This window comes from Tachysurus fulvidraco, chromosome 22 (assembly GCF_022655615.1).
Source record: "Tachysurus fulvidraco isolate hzauxx_2018 chromosome 22, HZAU_PFXX_2.0, whole genome shotgun sequence".
NCBI lineage: Eukaryota > Metazoa > Chordata > Actinopteri > Siluriformes > Bagridae > Tachysurus > Tachysurus fulvidraco.
In genome coordinates, this window is record NC_062539.1 from 2,803,589 (window position 1) to 2,822,896 (window position 19,308).

The window sequence follows — 19,308 nt, forward strand, 5'->3', positions numbered from 1 at the left end:
AACTCTTCCTAACATCCAACATGTGTAAGTACTCTATATAAAAAAAAACATCCCCAGATCTCTCCAGAGAATCCCTAACAATGACAGAGCTCTGCCGCCTGACCTGAAACGTTAAACATCTGTGGCAAGGCTTTTCCAAGCAATCTGGGTAGAAGCTGACCTTCTCTGACCTTGTCTTTAAAGCTGCAGTTCATTTTTCTGCCTCCAGGCCACTTTGCAGATGGCCTTCTGACCCCAGAGCTTGAATGATGAACCTAAATAAGATCGGAGGTCCACGTCATGATCTTCTCGCATGTGAAGATAGATAAACCGCCAGCTCCTGTTTATTGAATCAGCAATTTAGTTCTTTTTATCTCTTCCAACACAGACATAAATAGAGAGTTTTTATTTGTGTGCCTGCCAAGAAAAAAGAGGGCAAAGCGGAAACCATCCCTTCATAACCGCAACCATCCCTAAACCTTGATCCTGACATTTGTCTATTTATAGCGCTGTTTATGGCCACAACCTTCTGAATGCTGTGTTCAGAGTTTCTTCACTGGGACCTTAACAGCTTAAAGGTAAATTTAACCCGATGACCACTTCTTGAAACGTCAGCGAGGTAAAGCGACACCTTCTGTCTCGTCTACCGGAGAGGTCGGCGAGTCGAAAGGTGACGGACGGGTTACGAAGTTGTTTATAAGATGTGGTGGACTTCTGGTTTGGCTCCATGTGGAGAATGCCGGGAATTCTAAATTGGGTTTGACCATCTGAGCAGCTGAATGAGAATAAAATGGTGTTAAAACCACAAGAACAAACCCGGTTTTTGATCTGCTTATATGAATTTAAAGTGGAGGAAGCTTCAAAACCAGAAGAGGTGACTAAAATTGATTGAAAAGCTGAGATTCGGTATGATACGATATTGAGCTTGTAGATGGATATCCTGAAGATGAAGAACAATTTCCAAAAAGTTTATATTCAAGACTGATCTCATTTGGAATCTTCTGTTTTGTACCCAAGTTGCTCATCTCAGGACTGAACATATCACAAACAGTAATGATGTATAATCATTCGTTTAGTTTAATCCTAGATGTAGAGGTGGGCACGGTGGCTTAGTGGTTAGCACGTTCGCCTCACACCTCCAGGGCTGGGGTTCGATTCCCGCCTCCGCCTTGTGTGTGTGGAGTTTGCATGTTCTCCCCGTGCCTCGGGAGTTTCCTCCAGGTACTCCGGTTTCCTCCCCCGGTCCAAAGACATGCATGGTAGGTTGATTGGCATCTCTGGAAAATTGTCTGTAGTGTGTGTGTGTGCGTCCTCACACTGGGTTGGCACTCCGTCCAGGGTGTATCCTGCCTCGATACCCGATGACCCCTGAGATAGGCACAGGCTCCCTGTGACCCGAGAAGCTCGGATAAGCGGTAGAAAATGAATGAATGAATATTTGACTGAACCGAACAAAGAAGCCAAGACAACCGTTGCCTAACTCTAGTTTGCTCTTTGTAAATAACACTGACTAAGAAATTGAACTCTAAAAATTGCTAAGCACATCATTTAAGCAGCTGCAGAAACTCCATCAGAAGCAGCTTTGGGTGTAAAAACAACCATTTTGGCGGCCATTTTGTCAACCAGTTCATGCCTGACAAATTACTCTGAGCAATCATTCCATTCCAATTAAAATATTATATTTGTGTCATTGAGTTTCCTGTTCGCTTCATCCATCAGGCTCAGAGTTCTCACAGCTGCATAATCACCCAAGCGGGCTCGAATCTTCAGGATACAGATGGCTTTAGTGGCAAGTACTTGTAAAGAGATGGGGAATGCAGCGCTCTGGTTTGGCAGCAAAGCTTTGGTAGATTAGAACAGACTGCCAGTTTGGGGTAAAGAAATATTCCTGGGAAAATTTCACCAACGAATAGCTGAAGAAATATTTAAAGGTTGTTGGGTCTTTTTTGCCTTCTTGTTTTGGGAGTCTTGCATGAGAAGATAAGACATGATCCATGACCTACTTGGAGATTTGTATTCTATACTCAGGCTCTGACGTGATCATTATTTGTTAGTGTTCACGTAATAATTTAGTGTTGAGAAAACAAGAACCAGTGAAGCATTTTAAAGTGAATTCCACTGGAAATCCATCTCTGATGATGGATGGTTTGTTGCCATCACACGTCATACTTCCTGGGTATGTGGTAACCTAGTGGTTAAAATGTTAGTCTACTGATCAGAAGGTTGTGAGTTCAGATCCCCGGTCTACCAAGGTGCCATTGTCTACCTTGGCCCCTGAGTAAGACCGTTAATCCACAATTGCTCAGTTATATAAAACGAGATAAAATGGAAGTTGCTCTTGAATAGGGTGTCTTGTTGGTGGTTCACCCAATCATGATGACGGCATCACAAATAATCAGGTGAGGTATTTTCTAAATAATACAAGTTGGCAATGTTTACATGCAAACTACAGTCAGAAGTTTTGAGGGTTCTTCTTTTTGTCCCTCTTTGGAAGCCTGGTGTAAGAGTCTTGCTGAAAAGCTTAGGATGCTCTGCCACTGGGTTTGGCTTGCATTCTGGTCCTGTCAGTACTTTGTTATATGTCTGTATCGGTGATTCAAAGGGGCTTTTTACACCTGGTCACTTCCTGCGTTTTCTGTGATCAGATAGCTATCCGATGGTAAAAAGACCAGGTCTAAATGCCCTCCGAAACGGTTTTGAGATGGATATAAATCCGATCGCTCAAACTCCTTCAGGAGGTGGTCTGGGACACGTTTCAGATGAAACTGGACAGGTGTAAATGCAAGTGGTTGTTCAAGCCACGTACGTCAGCGCTATACTCCTCCGTCACTCGCAGGTGACTCACGAGTCGTGCATCGCACCAGCGCTGGCTCCGATCTTTCACCCAGGTGTCTCGTTCCGTCTTAAAATGCACTGCTGTTTTTTGTAGTAACCGCATACACCAAGGCGTGTTCCATTTCAATTACCCCGGAAATGAGGTAAAATATATTTGCATTTTGGGAGGGAGTAGAAAGATCGGATCGATATCCAATTCGTCGAGACGCATTTATGTGGCCTGATGTAAATGGGACAGTTTTAACAAATCAGATAGCTATCGGATCAGAGACAACACACGAAGTGACCGGGTGTAAAAAGGCCCTTAGTTAAATCTTTCTGTACTTTCTGTACTTAAACCTGATTAACATTTCCTGGCTGTGTACGGATCCCTGTTTTCGAATCGGATTCTTGTATTTGCTTCAGAGAAGAAACTTTTAGATTTACAGCAACCTTCTGGTGAGTAGTGTAGAATCTTCTCAAATGCATTCATGTAAAAACGATCCTCTCAAAAGCTATCCTCTCGCAGACCAATCTGCACGCCATCTTCCTGCATTCACCCCTACATGGGTGTGGTAACAGCCCAGAGGTCTCTCTGTGGGCAGCAGATAGCATCAGCACCCTCACAGGCATACTGATTGAAGGGAGCGTGTGTGGCCATGACACACAGAGGATGCACAGAGTACAGGGCTGGGAATCGACCCTGAACTTTCCTGCTTGGGGCGTTTTCTTTTCATCACCCCGATGATTCGACATGACTGACCTCTGGGATATGAAAGAGCAAATATTCAGTGCACTGAAATGTCTCTGAAGATCAGTAGGCTTTATTTCATATAGTGCAAAAACAAACCTAAACGTTAATTTGGTTATTTCAATTCTGTAGTGGATTGCATGCTGATGAGAAGAGAAAAGATATTCTATTTCCAGCTCACAGTTTCCTACAATATTTTTAAAAGAAGGTCACCTACAATATTTATAGTAATACTTATGTTTGAATAATCCCAACCTTTAATGTAATAATAAATATTTAATATTAATAAAGATTGGCTTACATTTACTGCGTTTTCCTTGTGCTAGGCTTGCTTTTACATGCTAGCTTTGCACTTCTGCTTGCTGTATTAGCTTTTTCTTGAGATATTTGCTTTCACTTTCTAATCAACGCAAACCTACCAAGTGAAAGCTAATATTCCAACTAAAACCTAGCTTCAAATATAAGGTTTGAGATTCTGCCTGCTAGTTTAGCATTTTCTTGACATTAGCTTTCACGTGCTAATAAAAGCAAACATAGCAATTGAAAGCTAATATGTCAACTAAAAGCTAACTTGAAATATTAGGTTTGCTTTTCTGAGTGCTAGGTTAGCTTTTACCCGAGATATTAGCTTTCACTTGCTAATAAAAGCAAACATAGCAAGTGAAAGCTAATATTTCAAGTAAAAGCTAACCGACAGTAACAGGCAGAAGCAAACCATGTGTTAAAAAAAGCAAGCCAACAGAAGGAAAACACTGTAAGGCTCAATTGTTTATTATTATTATTATTATTATTATTATTATTATTATTATTATTATTATTATTATTATTATTATTATTTTGCTATACTGTGTTTCAAAACTTGGGGCTGTAATTAGCCTTACCCATTTTATATTTTCAGATTCTAGAAGAATCACTCCAGTTACGTTCCAGACACTTTTTGCCAAAAGCTGTTCTGATAGCTTGCGGTGACCTAATACCTATGATGTTGCTGGATTTTCCTTTAAATTTGTCACACATTCATACGAGTTGTATGGACTCCGTGTGTTGTTGTGTGTGTAGTCATACTATGAATGTGCGCAAACGGAAAAAGTCCAGAATATCCCGAAACCTTTATTGTTGATCTAACCAGTTTAGGGGACATATTTAGTTTAAATCCAAATAAAGGACTTGAACCCAGATGTCGTTCTAGTACACTGCACGTCTAAACAACGGCAGCTCGTGAGGGATTGATTCGAGCTGCTGACACATTCACGTGCTCGGGATCCTGCCGTTAAAGTCGAAAGAAGTCCAGAGCGTCCTGGTCAGTAACATTCTTCTTTCAGGACAGAAAGTTATAGAAGAGTTTCTGCATAATTCATTCAGTGTTCCCACTCAGTAATATAATATAGTACAGCTTTCACTCTCTAGGTTTGCTTTTATTTGCTAGCGTTAGTTTCATTAGCTAAACTTGCTTTCACTCGCTAGTTATCTGATTCAAATTTTGCTGGCTATGTTAGATTTCTTTTGCAAGGTTCGACACTTACTGTCACTCACTACTTTAAATTTGATTTGCTATATTAACTTTCACTTCCTTAATTTGTTTTCACTTTCTAAGTTTGTTTCATTTGCTAAGCTTGCTTTTACACTATTTGCTTTCACTTGTAAGGTTAGCCTTTGCTTACTATATTAGCTCACTTGCTAGGTTTGCTTTCACTCGCTGAACTAGCTTTCACTTCCTGGAATATATTTCACTGACTAGGTTTGCTTTCCATTAACATGCTAAATTTGTTTTTTTTGCTAGTTTTTTTATGAAATACTTTCACTTTTTTTAGTCATATACAGTTCAGCAGCATTTTATTTCATTATCCAAGTTTGTATTAATTTCCTAGTCTTTCTAAAGGGTAACATTCTGTTTGCTTGCTAGGTTAACCTTTGCTGTTATATTAGTTTTCATTCACTCACTTAGTTTCAAATGCTAGTTGGCATTTTACAAATTCTTACAGATTTCCCTCTTACTGGACCAGCTTTCATGTTCTTGGAATATATTTCACTTGCTAAGTTTTCTAAGCTTTCTTTAGCCTTTATTCAAAGAAACATTTCTCACGGGCCAGCATGTATAGATCACCTAAGCTGCTTTCTCTTGCTAGGTTTCCCTTTGCTTGCATGCTAGCTTACACCTGCTAGTTTTTCTAGATTTCTCCCTTCGGACTTTCCTTCATTCACATTCTTGATTTTCCTCATTACTTGTTAGATTTGGTTTTGTTAGGTTTTCTCTATCTAGCTTTACTTTCAGTCGCTAGGTTTGTTTATATTTGCTAGTTATTTTCCACATGCTCTGTTGCTTAGTCTTAAAAAGCAAAGTTAGCATCATGATGAATGAATACAACTAACAGCATACATCTAACAACGAGGTACACAAAGGCGCTGGAAAGTTTCCGTTCTCACAACAGAAATAGAGGAAGAAACATTTCTCACGCCTCTCACACGGGTTACGCCGAGTAAGTCTGATTTCAGGTTTATTGCTCACACAGGACTCGCTGAGTCTCAGAAAACACAAACACTGCAATATTTATCAGGACATTTACAGTGTGCTCTCTGAGCCTCCACATACAGAGGGATCTTTGTCCTGGAGCCATCGCACTCTGGCTCTTTAAAGATAAACAGTTACCCAGCCAGACGTGGATCTTATCTGCCCGGGGAGGCGTAGATCCGTCATAGCGATGTCTACAGTTCCTCTCAGGACTCGCTGATTGAAAGTGTGTATGCTGGTGTGTTTAGCAAGATATCTCACTGGATGAGGTTTTACTGTCACGCAAGGACAAGACGAGCTCCTGATTTCCTGCTATGATTGCGTAGTGGCCAGATCACCGGCTCTGATTACGTTACAGGTTATTTATGTAATCTGTAATCAGCAATCTTTTAGATTGACTTACGCTGTTTTCTTTAATACAATTATGCTTGTCTTTTTTTCCCAGAGCTAATGCTAACCGGTTTGTTCAGTTTCATTACCTTCGCTTAGAGAGTAACAGTAGACTGTTTTAATTAAAAGAACAATGCTTTCAACACACAAACAAAGAAAAGACACTTTCTCATTAACAATACATTCTTTAAGGTTGTTATCAAGACTAAACATTATAAGATGATGGCAGTACAATCTTATTAAATGAAGTAACACATTTATAGAACTAAGAGCAACAATATATTTATTTTAATTAAATACCATTTTACCATTTAACATTTTTTTCAAAGATATTTATTGAACTAATTTATCAATAATGAGAATAAAATGTTTTTCTACATTCATTTGATTTTTTTTTATTTGAATGTTTTATTTTCAATTATTAATTTTAATTAAATTTCATTTCTATACATTTTTTGTTTACTTCTACAAAGATATGTATTAAATTAAATAATTAATAATCAATACAAGGTAATATAGATGTTATTTTTCTACATCAATAAAAAAAATTATTTTATTCGTTTTAGCATTTTTAAAGAATTTATTTATTTAGATCTGACTTCTGATTGGTCGGTCATTCCTCAAAACCTAAATTGTAGGTTAAGTTTTTGCAGGTTAATACTTTTGCTGAACTACGTTGTGCTGTTTCTATAGTAACACGTGGACCCAGGAAATAGAATTTTTTTTCTACAGCTACATAAATGTTTTAAGAAATTTTTCTGTTTAATGTTTTATTTGAGACAGATATTTAAATTCTGATTGGCAGTATTGTATAAAGTAGTAGAAAGCAAGACTCGAGTAAAAGTACAAGTATTTGAAGTAAAAGTAAAAAGTAAAATTTCAGTGATTTTCGGTAGAGCAGCCATTTCTAAAAAAACTCAGTGTGTTTGTTGCTATGGTAACACCTTACTGTACATGGGGACACAGGAAATGGTTTATTAAAAATACGTTTTCCTTTTTTTGTACAAAGGTATTTATTAAATGTAAGGAGTCTCCAGTAACAGTGGGAGTTGTCTAAAGTTTTTTTGTTTGTTTGCGTTTTTTCTTTTGCTTAGCTAACAGTTGCTGAAAAAATCAATTGATATATTCATAAAATTTTGAATCAAATAAGCTTTTACTCATTTACAATAAAAAACATAAAAAATGACTGATGTATATATATTTTTTTTATTCAGCCAACTCTAATTTACCTATTTTTGTAATTGGATGACATAATCCAGATTATAATCCAGCTCTTGTAATATGATATACTGTAACTGTATCAGACACATAAACATCTTTTCATGTTTTTATTTGAATTATCCCACGTTATCATTACATCAAGTGGCCCAACGTGTTAAAGTCACTGATCTGAACCGAAGAGTCTGGCTCTGGATTAGATAAACAGCAACAGATGCCAGGGATCAAGGAGCGAAGCTGCTTTACAAGGCGACATCAGAGAGCAGCTCTGGGTTATTTTACACCATCATAATGAATTTTATTTCATTAGCAGCTCAGTTAGACGTTTCATGTCTGCTTATGAAAGGAGGACTGAAGGAAAAGGAAAGGTTCGTGATGAAAGCCTGGGTCGCTCTGTAGTATCGTGAGAAGGAATGTGTCACTGGGAGATATGATATCTGTGGAAAAAGAGAGAGAGAGAGAGAGAGAGAGAGAGAGAGAGAGAGAGAAAGGACGAGAGGCTCCTCGGCTATTGTGTGATCTTGAGCTAATTCAAATCATTAGAATTACATTTTAATCTCTTTTTAATACCATTTCTAAAGGACGGAGTTAAGGGAGTAGATATTGTTTTTTTTCTTTCTTTCATTTATTTCTCTGTTATTTATTTTTTAACCGTTTACGTATCTGAGACATATATTCTGATTGGTCAGTGGTTCCTCAAAACTCAAACGTGACTGTTGCTATGGTAACACCTTACACAGGGAATAGTGGACGCTCCAAATATTGAGATATGTTTTTTTTTTGTCGTCGTTGTTGTTGTTGTTATAAATACGTATTTATTTAAGTCTCCAGTGACAGTGAGAGTTGCTGTAAAGTTTTTTAAACAAATGAGTTTTAATGATTTACACTCATCTTATTAAACATCTTCTAATCTTATTTGTAAAAAAAAAACCTCTTTTCAATAGCATTTCTGAAGAATGGGGTTAAGATCGTCTTTTTTAGAGAGAGAGAGAGAGAAAGAAAAAAAAAAAAGATTTCTGGGAACCAAAAGGAAAATCGCTAGCTATTATCTTTAATATCGCAAGAGAGAAATATGCACAGGGAACTGGAACGTTCTTTCCTTTAAGTCGTTATGAATGGCCTGTATTCCAGAGAAGAAGAAAGAAAGAAAGAAAAAAACGGTCTGATGCATGCTGGCATGGAGCCAGCTGGAAAGACAGAGAGTCGGGTTTAAAGATAAACAGTAATAAGCCAGCCTTTCCTCTGGCTGCCTTAATTGTATTTACCTCAGTGTCACATTAGCTTTGAGCCTCGGTCTAGGCCTGGGTTCGGTTTGCTTTGGAAGCCTGGGGTGACTTCTATACACACACACACACACACACACACACACACACACACACACACACACACACACACACACATATATATACACAAGTTGTAAGTAAATTCCTTGAAACTGAAGCACTGAACCCTCGATAATCCACATACGACATGTAAAAAAAACATGTACATAGAGATCTTCAGAGATCTTCAGAGATCTTCAGGGCTTCAGTTAACGTTCTTGAGAAAAAATTGTGATCTCTACGACTCCGCTGGTGCCAAACGTAGTCTCCGGCTTTCATACCTATTGTTGGGGAAAAGAAAAAACATCTTCCGTTGTAGGTGAGATACTTCAGAGGAGAATTGCCTGAAGGTTTAAACAGACAGGGAGATGTGATCTGTACAGCCGCGGTGAGCAGAAAAGCATCTCAGAGCACATCAAAGTGTCCTCAAGGTGGAGGAGCTTCTACAGGGGATGACTACATCGGGTTCCACCTCCATCTCAGTGCAACCCAGACATCAAGAAGGACCAATTAATAAATAGAGGAAATGAAGCTACTCTAAATAATAAAGTTATTAGCTACTGTATAAGAAGAGATGAAGTCAGAGAAAGGATTTGTTTCATTCATTTCTCTGCAAGAAAACTCTATTTCTCCACAAGTTTGAGTCCTATCTTGTGACATCATCGCAAGACGAGTTTACGAGGTCGGAGTTTAAAAGAAGAATCTCCTGCTTGTGATTTCCCCAATTCGAGCAGTTTCCCACTAAAAAAAAGGATTAAGGCACAAAGAGCAAAGAAATCCTGAAGTTCTGATAGATGTCTGATCCCAGCGGTCACTCATGACACGTCCAGAATGGCTACATGTCTCAGCTGTCCTCTTGTAACCTGAGCACCAGAACACACACGATAATGCTGGGTGTGAACCAAGAAACCGTCCAAATTGGACTGAACACAGATTTGAACTTCATTTGAATAATTTCTAATACTTATAGTTTACTGATACTAATGCATTTACAGTAGGAGGTTAGTTTTGGTTCTTTGTTTATTTGTTTGTTTATTAATTTGCTGCATTAATACTGTAGTTGTGCTGAAAGTCCAAACCCTGGCTTGAGTGGCATATATTGTAAGTGTCCCGGGAATTTGGCTGTTCTCGGCTACACTTTTTGGTGGCGTGATTCTGCTCGACCTCTTTGCTGCTTTTAAACCGTCACGGTGTCATGGATGGCTTGGACTATTTCCTGTCTGTACACCAGGGGGCGTTCCAGCAGGGGATCATTTAATTGAAGTGAAGTAAAGTGACACAGCTAAGTACTGTATGGTGACCAGAATTCTTTTTCTGCGTGCACACACACAGCAATGAACACACACACACACACACACACACACACACACACACACACACACCGTGAACACACCGGAGCAGTGGGCAGTCATTTATGCTGCGGTGCCCGGGGAGCAGTTGGGGGGTTCGGTGCCTTGCTCAAGGGCACCTCAGTCGTGGTATTGCCGGCCCGAGACTCAAACCCACAACCTTAGGGTTAGGAGTCAAACTCTCTAACCATTAGGCCAGGACTCTTCCCCTTGTCTTGTTCCACGTGTCTTCATTTTTGTTTTGTGCCAATGTGGTCGCCGGACCCTTATCCCCTTCCCGCTTCTGCACACCTGCCTGTTATGTAAACCCCCCCCCCCCCCCCATTCATACCAATTGTCTTGTGTATATTTTGTCCTTTTTTCAAACAAACCCCTCCTGGAACGCCCCCTGATGTACAGGCAGGAAATAGTCCAAGCCATCCATGTCACATTGCAGCAGAAGTGTAGCCCATTAGCATTTCTTTTTTCCAGTCTTTTCTAGCATTTCATTCATTCATTCATTCATTCATTTTCTACCGCTTATCTGAACTTCTCGGGTCACGGAGAGCCTGTGCCTATCTCAGGCGTCATCGGGCATCGAGGCAGGATACACCCTGGACGGTGTGCCAACCCATCACAGGGCACACACACACTCTCATTCACTCACACACACACTCACACACTACGGACAATTTTCCAGAGATGCCAATCAACCTACCATGCATGTCTTTGGACCGGGGGAGGAAACCGGAGTACCCGGAGGAAACCCCCGAGGCACGGGGAGAACATGCAAACTCCACACACACAAGGTGGAGGTGGGAATCGAACCCCCAACCCTGGAGGTGTGAGGCGAACGTGCTAACCACTGAGCCACTAATCCACCGTGTCCCCCTTTTCTAACATTTCATTATTGGAAATAAACATGAACAAAAAAATCACCCTTCTCTATTTTTAGGCCACACCCACTTCCAGGTTCAATCCAAACACAGAGCTCTAAACAGATCTCCAGATAGCCGGATAGCAGCATTGAATTACTCTCTTTTCATATGGTGGCTTTTTTTTGTTGCTTTCTGTTTAAATTTAATGCATTTTAAGTCAAATCCAGCTGAGCCCTAAAGGCCTTTGGGAAAGCTCAGATGTCGATCGGTGTCTATTTTTGCTTTGCTAAACCATATGAAAATATGTTCTCGTCCTTTAAAAAAAAAATCCACCGCTCACAGGCTGTGATTATCTCCACTGGGCTTCAGGAATTGGAAACCGTATTTACGTCACAATGGTCATGGTTTAATGTAACTTAACCAGACTCATCCGTGCTGGCAGCTCTACAGGGCCACGTTTAACCCCAGGAGCTCCACATGAAAAGAGAAGAGAAGTGAAACGTCGGGGGGGTTAAATTTATTCATTTGTTTACCAACACAAGCAAATAAACACTGAAACGTAGAGCGTGTGTGTCTGTAGTGTTACAAGGAGGCTGTACAGGATCCGTGGTGTTTGGGGTTCACATAATGCAAGTCATTTAAAGTGTTGACCCAAAATCGAACCTCAAATATTATTTTAAACTGAGCTTTGGGAAATATTTATACACAGACGGTCTATTTTTTTCCTCCAAATGAACTAAAAATTCCGTTCGATCTGACAGAAAGCATACGCGGAAACCTTAGCTGGATTCCTCGTATGCCCACGCGGCTCCTGGGAGATGTGGCGTTCACGAGCCGGGGTCCGGTTCTGACCTCTGCTGTCATGGTGCTGTTTGCACAAGGAAGTCAGAGGGCCATGTGGATCGTGTAACAACCTCACGTCGATGCGTATCTGTGGCCAACCAGGAAATGACTCGCACTAATGCGCTGTGTGTGTGTGTGTGTGTGTGTGTGTGTGTGTGTGTGTGTGTGTGTGTGTGTGTGTGTGTGTGTGTGTGTGTCGCTGTGAAAGAAAAATATAATGTGTCAATCTGGGCACAGAAATCCAACATTGTAGCTTTTTCTAAACGTTGGGAGAAACACTGGAAAGCCAGGGTGGGGTTGGTGTGATGACGGGGTTGGACGGTTGACCTGGTAGCCTATTATTTGGGAAAAGGGAGAGAGAGAGAGAGAGAGAGAGAGAGAGAGAGAGAGAGAGAGAGAGAGAGAGAGAGAGAGAGATATTAGTGCTTAATTTTCCATTTGAATGGTATTTAATTATTTTATTTTTTTTATACAAGAGCACACATACATACATGCTTAACATTGATGGTTTTATAATAGATAAAACCCCCAGATAAAGAGCTGTATTTTTGTTTATTACAAGTGTGAAATATTCCTCTACCCGGGATTAAAAACGAGGTTAAGAACCGATATAACCCGGGATTATGCGGAGTCAGGAACCAGAAAATTCTTGCTGTGCCTTACTCGATGTGTCTGAGTGTTAGTGTGCATGGGAAGAACCACTTTACCGTGCTACCGTAGAGTAAGACACGCCCCCTGTGGAACAAGAGCACATTTAATTGGACGAACTTAGAATATGAGTGCTCAAAAGTTTTTTAATTTTTTTCTAGATATCCTTTAGATATCAGTGTAATACCATAAGGATGAGGTACAAAGAGAAACATCTATGTCGATCCCTGGAGCTGCTTTAAGCCTAGGACAAAGTCTGAATGAAGAATTCCTGAGAGTTTTAATCTGAAAGTCAATAGCTCGCTCTAGAGCTGTGTTTACTCTCTTAATGCTCAACAAACACACGCTTGGAACAGGAAGAGACTCGACACGGGTGTGATGTTATTTCTTGCACCCGTGTCCTTCATCTGCTAATTTGTCACGTTAGGACCATTAATCAGGATTGCATGCTTCACCCAACACATTACACGTTTCTGCTTTCAAGCTTGGGCCTGTTCGGGCCTTTTAATGTGGTCTGGTGGAAAAGTAAATGTGAAGTGAATTACCAAATTAGAACTGAAAAACAATAATGTTGTAGTGTAGCACAGCTTTTATTGGCTCGGATCATTCACCGCCTCCTCGATATTTACATGACGGGGGAAAAGGGGGAAAAACATGGAGCAGAAGTGTGTGTGTGTGTGTGTGTGTGTGTGTGTGTGTGTGTGTGTGTGTGTGTGTGTGTGTGAGTGAGAGAGAGAGAGAATGCATGGGGCAGGGGAACTGCCTTCTAAGCGCACTCTCACGGTGCAACACATTAGCCAAGGCTTTTCACGCTGCCGAGTCTCCAGACCAATAAAAACAATGGTGAGAAGCAGAAAAATAAATGTTACAGTTGTTTCCTCTCGACCAAGACGGGGGTAAAAAGGGCACACACCGCTCGCTCGGTGGAACGGAAAAGGAAAAGAACACTCAGGAGGGGGAAAAAAACCCCTCATCTCGTTTTAACACCACGGTGAGAAACGGAGAGAAGAAAACATTCACGAATTGTATCCTGTGCTGTGAGATACTTTGCTAGCTAGCAAAGCAGTCAGGATTGTGCTATTATAGGAAACTAATCAACAACCGTGTGTGGCGTAATGCGACTCTGATGATAATTCTCTCTCTCTCAAAAACAAACAAACAAAAAAAAACGGACTTCCCCGTAATGTAGCGCCGTATAGCCAAGCAATCTTCTTTAATTTGTGCTAGCACGGTGAGCAAAGTAACTTAGCATGCAGGTCATTGTGGTAATTTATGATGTAATAAAATGCATCTTAAAAAACAATTAGACGGCTAAAAACTAAGTTTAACTGTCGCTCTGTGGACATAGTATCAGAAGAAAAAATAAACAATACGTTTTGATTAACGTGTGAAAGTTAAGAAGTTACTTTAGAAACAGAGCTCGAACGTGAGTGATGATCATCATGAAGTTTGACTTGGCTTCGAGGGAGAGAAGACATTACGCCTCCAGTTAGCTCTTAAGCTTTGTAACAATAACCGAACGGTTCGGTGCCAACAATGGACCAAAACAGAACAAAACAAAAAAAAAAACACGGCTCCCAGTAACAACGTTAACATTCGCACATAGCGTAACAAACTAACCGGAGTCGACCCACAGCCATGAATAATGCACACATCGGACAGGTACTGTGAGAAGGAGCGCAGGTCCAGACGTGCCCAAGGCTGAGGGACGCCGTCCTGCCCACACGATACACCGCAAACAGGAAACAGTCCCAGGATGATATTTACAGAGGATAAAGGGAACCTACTTTATTTCAATACAATAACATATTGATGAGCACTGAAACTGAAAACAAAATAAAAATAAAATATGCAATTCTAATGATATGACAGGTGGTGAACTAAAACTACAGAGGACCCAACATTCCACCCTGAGGAACCTCATTAATATTAATATTTCAGTACAGTTAGATGTTGTTTCAACTCAAATCAACAAAGGATTCCATTACATGATCCCAAATTTTTCAAGACAAATGAAGTTAAAAAAGAAGAAATAATTTCAGTGAAAAAAAAATGAAAGAATTACTACAATTGCACGTTTGGGGGCTGGGGGTGTGTGTGGATTTGTTATAATCTTTTTTTTTCTGTATGTTGAGTCTGCATGCTTGAATTTCCTCCGGAATCAATTCATTCTTTCTTTCTTTCTATCTTTCTTTCTTTCTTTCTTTCTTTCTTTCTTTCTTTCTTTCTTTCTTTCTTTCTTTCTATCTATCTATCTATCTATCTATCTATCTATCTATCTATCTATCTATCTATCTATCTATCGCGACCAAATGAATTCAAACTAAGCATAATTGGATAGTAAAAATCTTTTACTCGGATATCATTTCCCCTTTATTGTTTTTAAATGATAGCCCTTTTTTAAAAAGAATAAATAAATTATTATTATTATTATTATTATTATTATTATTATTATTATTATTATTATTATCATTCATTCATTCATCTTTTACCGCTTATCCGAACTTCTCGGGTCACGGGGAGCCTGTGCCTATCTCAGGCATCATCGGGGCATCGAGGCAGGATACACCATGGACGGAGTGCACAGGGCACACACACACACTCTCATTCACTCACACACTCACACACTACGGACAATTTTCCAGAGATGCCAATCAACCTACCATGCATGTCTTTGGACCGGGGGAGGAAACCGGAGTACCCAGAGGAAACCCCCGAGGCACAGGGAGAACATGCAAACTCCACACACACAAGGCGAAGGTGGGAATCGAACCCCCAACCCTTGAGGTGTGAGGCGAACGTGCTAACCACTAAGCCTCCGTGCCCCCATTATTATTATTATTATTATTATTATTATTATTATTATTATTATTATTATTTATTTATTTATTTATTTTTAATAGATTATAGTATATATATATATATATATATATATATATATATATATATATATATATATATATATATATATATATATACTATTCAACTTTACTCTACTCTATTCTGTTCTCTTCTATACTATTTTACTCTACAATGCATGAAAGTCTGATGCATGGAATTGAAACGTAAAATCACCGAACCTTATTTCCATATCCACGTATTTATGCTAACAGAATTTTCCGGAACGTGTGCAGAGGGTCAGGTGTTACATCATCTCGCCCACACCTCCCGATTACTGTTTGCCCCTGAGTCTGGTTTTGTTCACACCTGTTTCTTCTCATTAGTTTAATAGCTCTCATGATTCAGTCCTGTATGTGTTGGTTCTGTGTTCTAACCGAAACTAATTTAGTCCCTCGCCCAGCCGTCACCTTTTCGCTCGCTGACACGATACTTTTCGGCATCTTTACAGAATATTTACAAGATCCGAAGCATTAAAGTATTTAAGTATTTAATGTGTGGAAAAGAACCACTGTTGGTCATGTATGGTGAAGTACATGCCTTAAAACCTTACGTATATACCGTACATACGGCTAATTATTCACAATTCGCATTGCGCTTAATTATTCCCAACAGTGAAGGGACTGATTTTTTGTCTGAAGATTAGTTTTTTTAGTTTCCGTAAATCTTTATATGGATATTCAGTAGCTTGGACCCAGTGCTTGGACCCCTAAAACGGATCAAGGTTCCACACATCCATCATTAATCATACATTAGAGAAATAAACAACAGGATCAATTTGAATCAAACCAAGTTCAGTCTTAATTTAGCTGAATGTACGAAACGTAGAAAGGTTTTTACACATCGCGTAATGTGCGATACACAAAGCTCCCAGAATTCCGAGCTGAGCCTCTACAGGTCTCAGGAGGAATCAGTCAGTCATCCCGCTGCTGATGAAAGCGCCTCAGAGGTTCACAAGCAGAGCTTTGTTCACGGCGCCGGAGCTCAGGACCACCAGGCAGGCGGGGAACAGGCAGGGCAGAGGGGGGACAAAAGGGCTTTGATGACAGGCAGAGATAAGCGGGTGAAGTCGTGCCACTCGGCGAGTCCAGACACATCAGGTGTGGACGGCACGAGCTGCAGAAATCCAGGTGGGTGACGCAGAGCGCATCCAGCTTCTGCCATGAGATAGTGTATTACAGCATGTTGGTAAATTCTGTCACGTGAGACCTGCTCAGTGAAGTGAAAGAAAGTTTTTTCCAGCTTTCTAACTTTCCAGTCCAATGTTTCTCAGCTAAAAAAAAAAATCTCCCAAACAATTCTTTGGTCATGAAATCGCCGATCATAAAACATCGACACGCTCAAGACATCGACGAGCAGCTAACATTTTAGATTAAAATTCGAGAATCTGAACTGGAGAACAAAACCATTCTCCCATTGTTAGCAAGAACCACATTAATGAGTCAGGACAGGATCCTTGTGTCTGTTTGGTGACGTAGCCACTGACTCTTCACTCACAGGCACACTTGTGGTAAACCAGGCCGAGTGCTAAGGAAAGTGGAGCAAGACTGCATGGCACCAGGGCTTCCAGGAAGAAACATCAAGCTGCCCTTTGTTTCCCTGGATGCTTGTCTTTAATAAGCTTAAAGGGCAGGGGAGGAACCAGACAGAAGAAGTGTGTGTGTGTGTGTGTGTGTGTGTGTGTGTGTGTGTGTGTGTGTGTGTGTGTGTGTGTGTGGAGAAAAACACAAACCCTTCTGACGAGCCTGCTGTGCTTTTCCATTTGCTGTTCCTCTATCAGGTTTTAGATGGACAGATTCATCTCCCAGCTGTTATGCTGTCAGGATGAGTACAGAAGATGATGTATGGGTACAAAACGATGCCTTCAAGGATATAACAACAGTATTTAAAGACAAAGGAAATCGAACCTTTACTTTACACCACAGAACTCTTGACTCCGATTGGTCAGAAGTTCATCACGTTTACACGAAATTTCATCGCATGATTGGATTAAAACAATATGTCGTCACTGACATGGCGGAGAAGTGTATTTAGCCTTCAGGGAAGGAGTCTCCAGTGTCACTGCGTTATAACCTTAAACTTCTCAGCAGAGGAGTTTGTAGTTTTGTTTCTTAGTACCTTAACAAGCTGTGGTTTTTTTGTGGGAACAAAAAAGAGCAGCTGGTGAAGGAATGACTGTATATAGCTGCTGAATAAAATCGCCTCCATCCATCCATCCATCCATCCATCCATCCATCCATCCATCCATCTATCTGTTAATGTTCTGTAGTGTTTATCCCACACACAGGGTCACAGGGAGCCTGGAGTCTATCACAGGAGACTCGAGGCACAAGGCAGGGCATCACCCTGGATAAGGTGCCAAAACATACACTCACACACACACACACACACACACACACACACACACACACACACACACACACACACACACACACACACACACACACACACAAAAAACACACACACACACACACACACACACACACACACACACAAACACACACACACACACACACACACACAAAAATACACACACACACACACACACACACACACACACACACACACACACATTTAGCCAGCCTACAGCTCATGTCTTTGGACCGGGGCACAGGGAGAACAAACTCCACCCACACAGGCTGTTGGCGGGAATCGAACCCTCAACCCTGGTTATCTCCAACTAAGAAAGTTGTGTTATCAGGAATGATAGAGTAATATTGTTGTGGGTTTTTTTTTTCATATAAATGTTAGAAGAGAATTTTAACTGCTGCCTTTTGGGACACTATAATTTAACGACCGCACCTTGAAACGTTTTGGAAATATAGGATGTGAGTTTTGAGTAAAATGTTTTTCACAGAGTATTGGCAAGTATCTGTCCCTTAAAACAAGCATTATATGTTTCTGTGAGTGTGAAACTGGGACCGGGATTTTTATCGCCCTGCTCCTCACACGCCTCCGCTGAAAGCATGACTCCTGCTAGATTTCCGACTCCGTGCACGCTAAATGATCAGGGTTGATTCAGTATTTATGGAGTGACAACGTTTTTTAAAAGAAGTGTGTTGGGGTCAGTGAGGGTGGATGCCGAGAGCTGTGAACCGCGGAGGGCGTCGGCAATCGGAAAAAGACCTGGGTTCTGGATGTAGTGGACACAAGCGTTTGCGTCAAGCTGCGAGCCGAGCGAGCCTGCGCCGTTTCCGTACAGATGAGTCTCTTTTTCCCATCAGGCTGTCCAAGCTTTTTTTTTCTTGCTGTGCCCCATAAAAACAGAGCATAAACACGGCAGCTTCCTGAGCCAGGACGCTACACATCAGTGTAAACGGCGAGTATTTTCTGCCTGTTTATACGTGACCTACTTGTCCCGAAGACGCTGAGTTTTAACGGTGAACACGTGGAAATATATTTAGAAACATCACAAGGACTTAGAAAGCCCTTAAATATATGTGGATTAAAAACAAAAAAATGGTCTGAGTGCATCGGCTCAGAGCTCCTACAAACCTGTTTAATTAGCTAACCGCAGTAAGAGAAGGGCCTTTTTTTTACCCTTCCTGAAATCAGCCCAGGGGCCAAAAGCTGTACCCCCCCACCCCCTGACTCGTTTAAAGAGCCCGGAGCTTTGAGCTTTAATTCCTTGCCACATATTGAGCATTTTCCGACACAAGCCTGTAATTACGCTGAATTATCAGGAAGCCGAGATTCCAGCGGTTTGCCATTAATTTGGCTCCAAAAACAC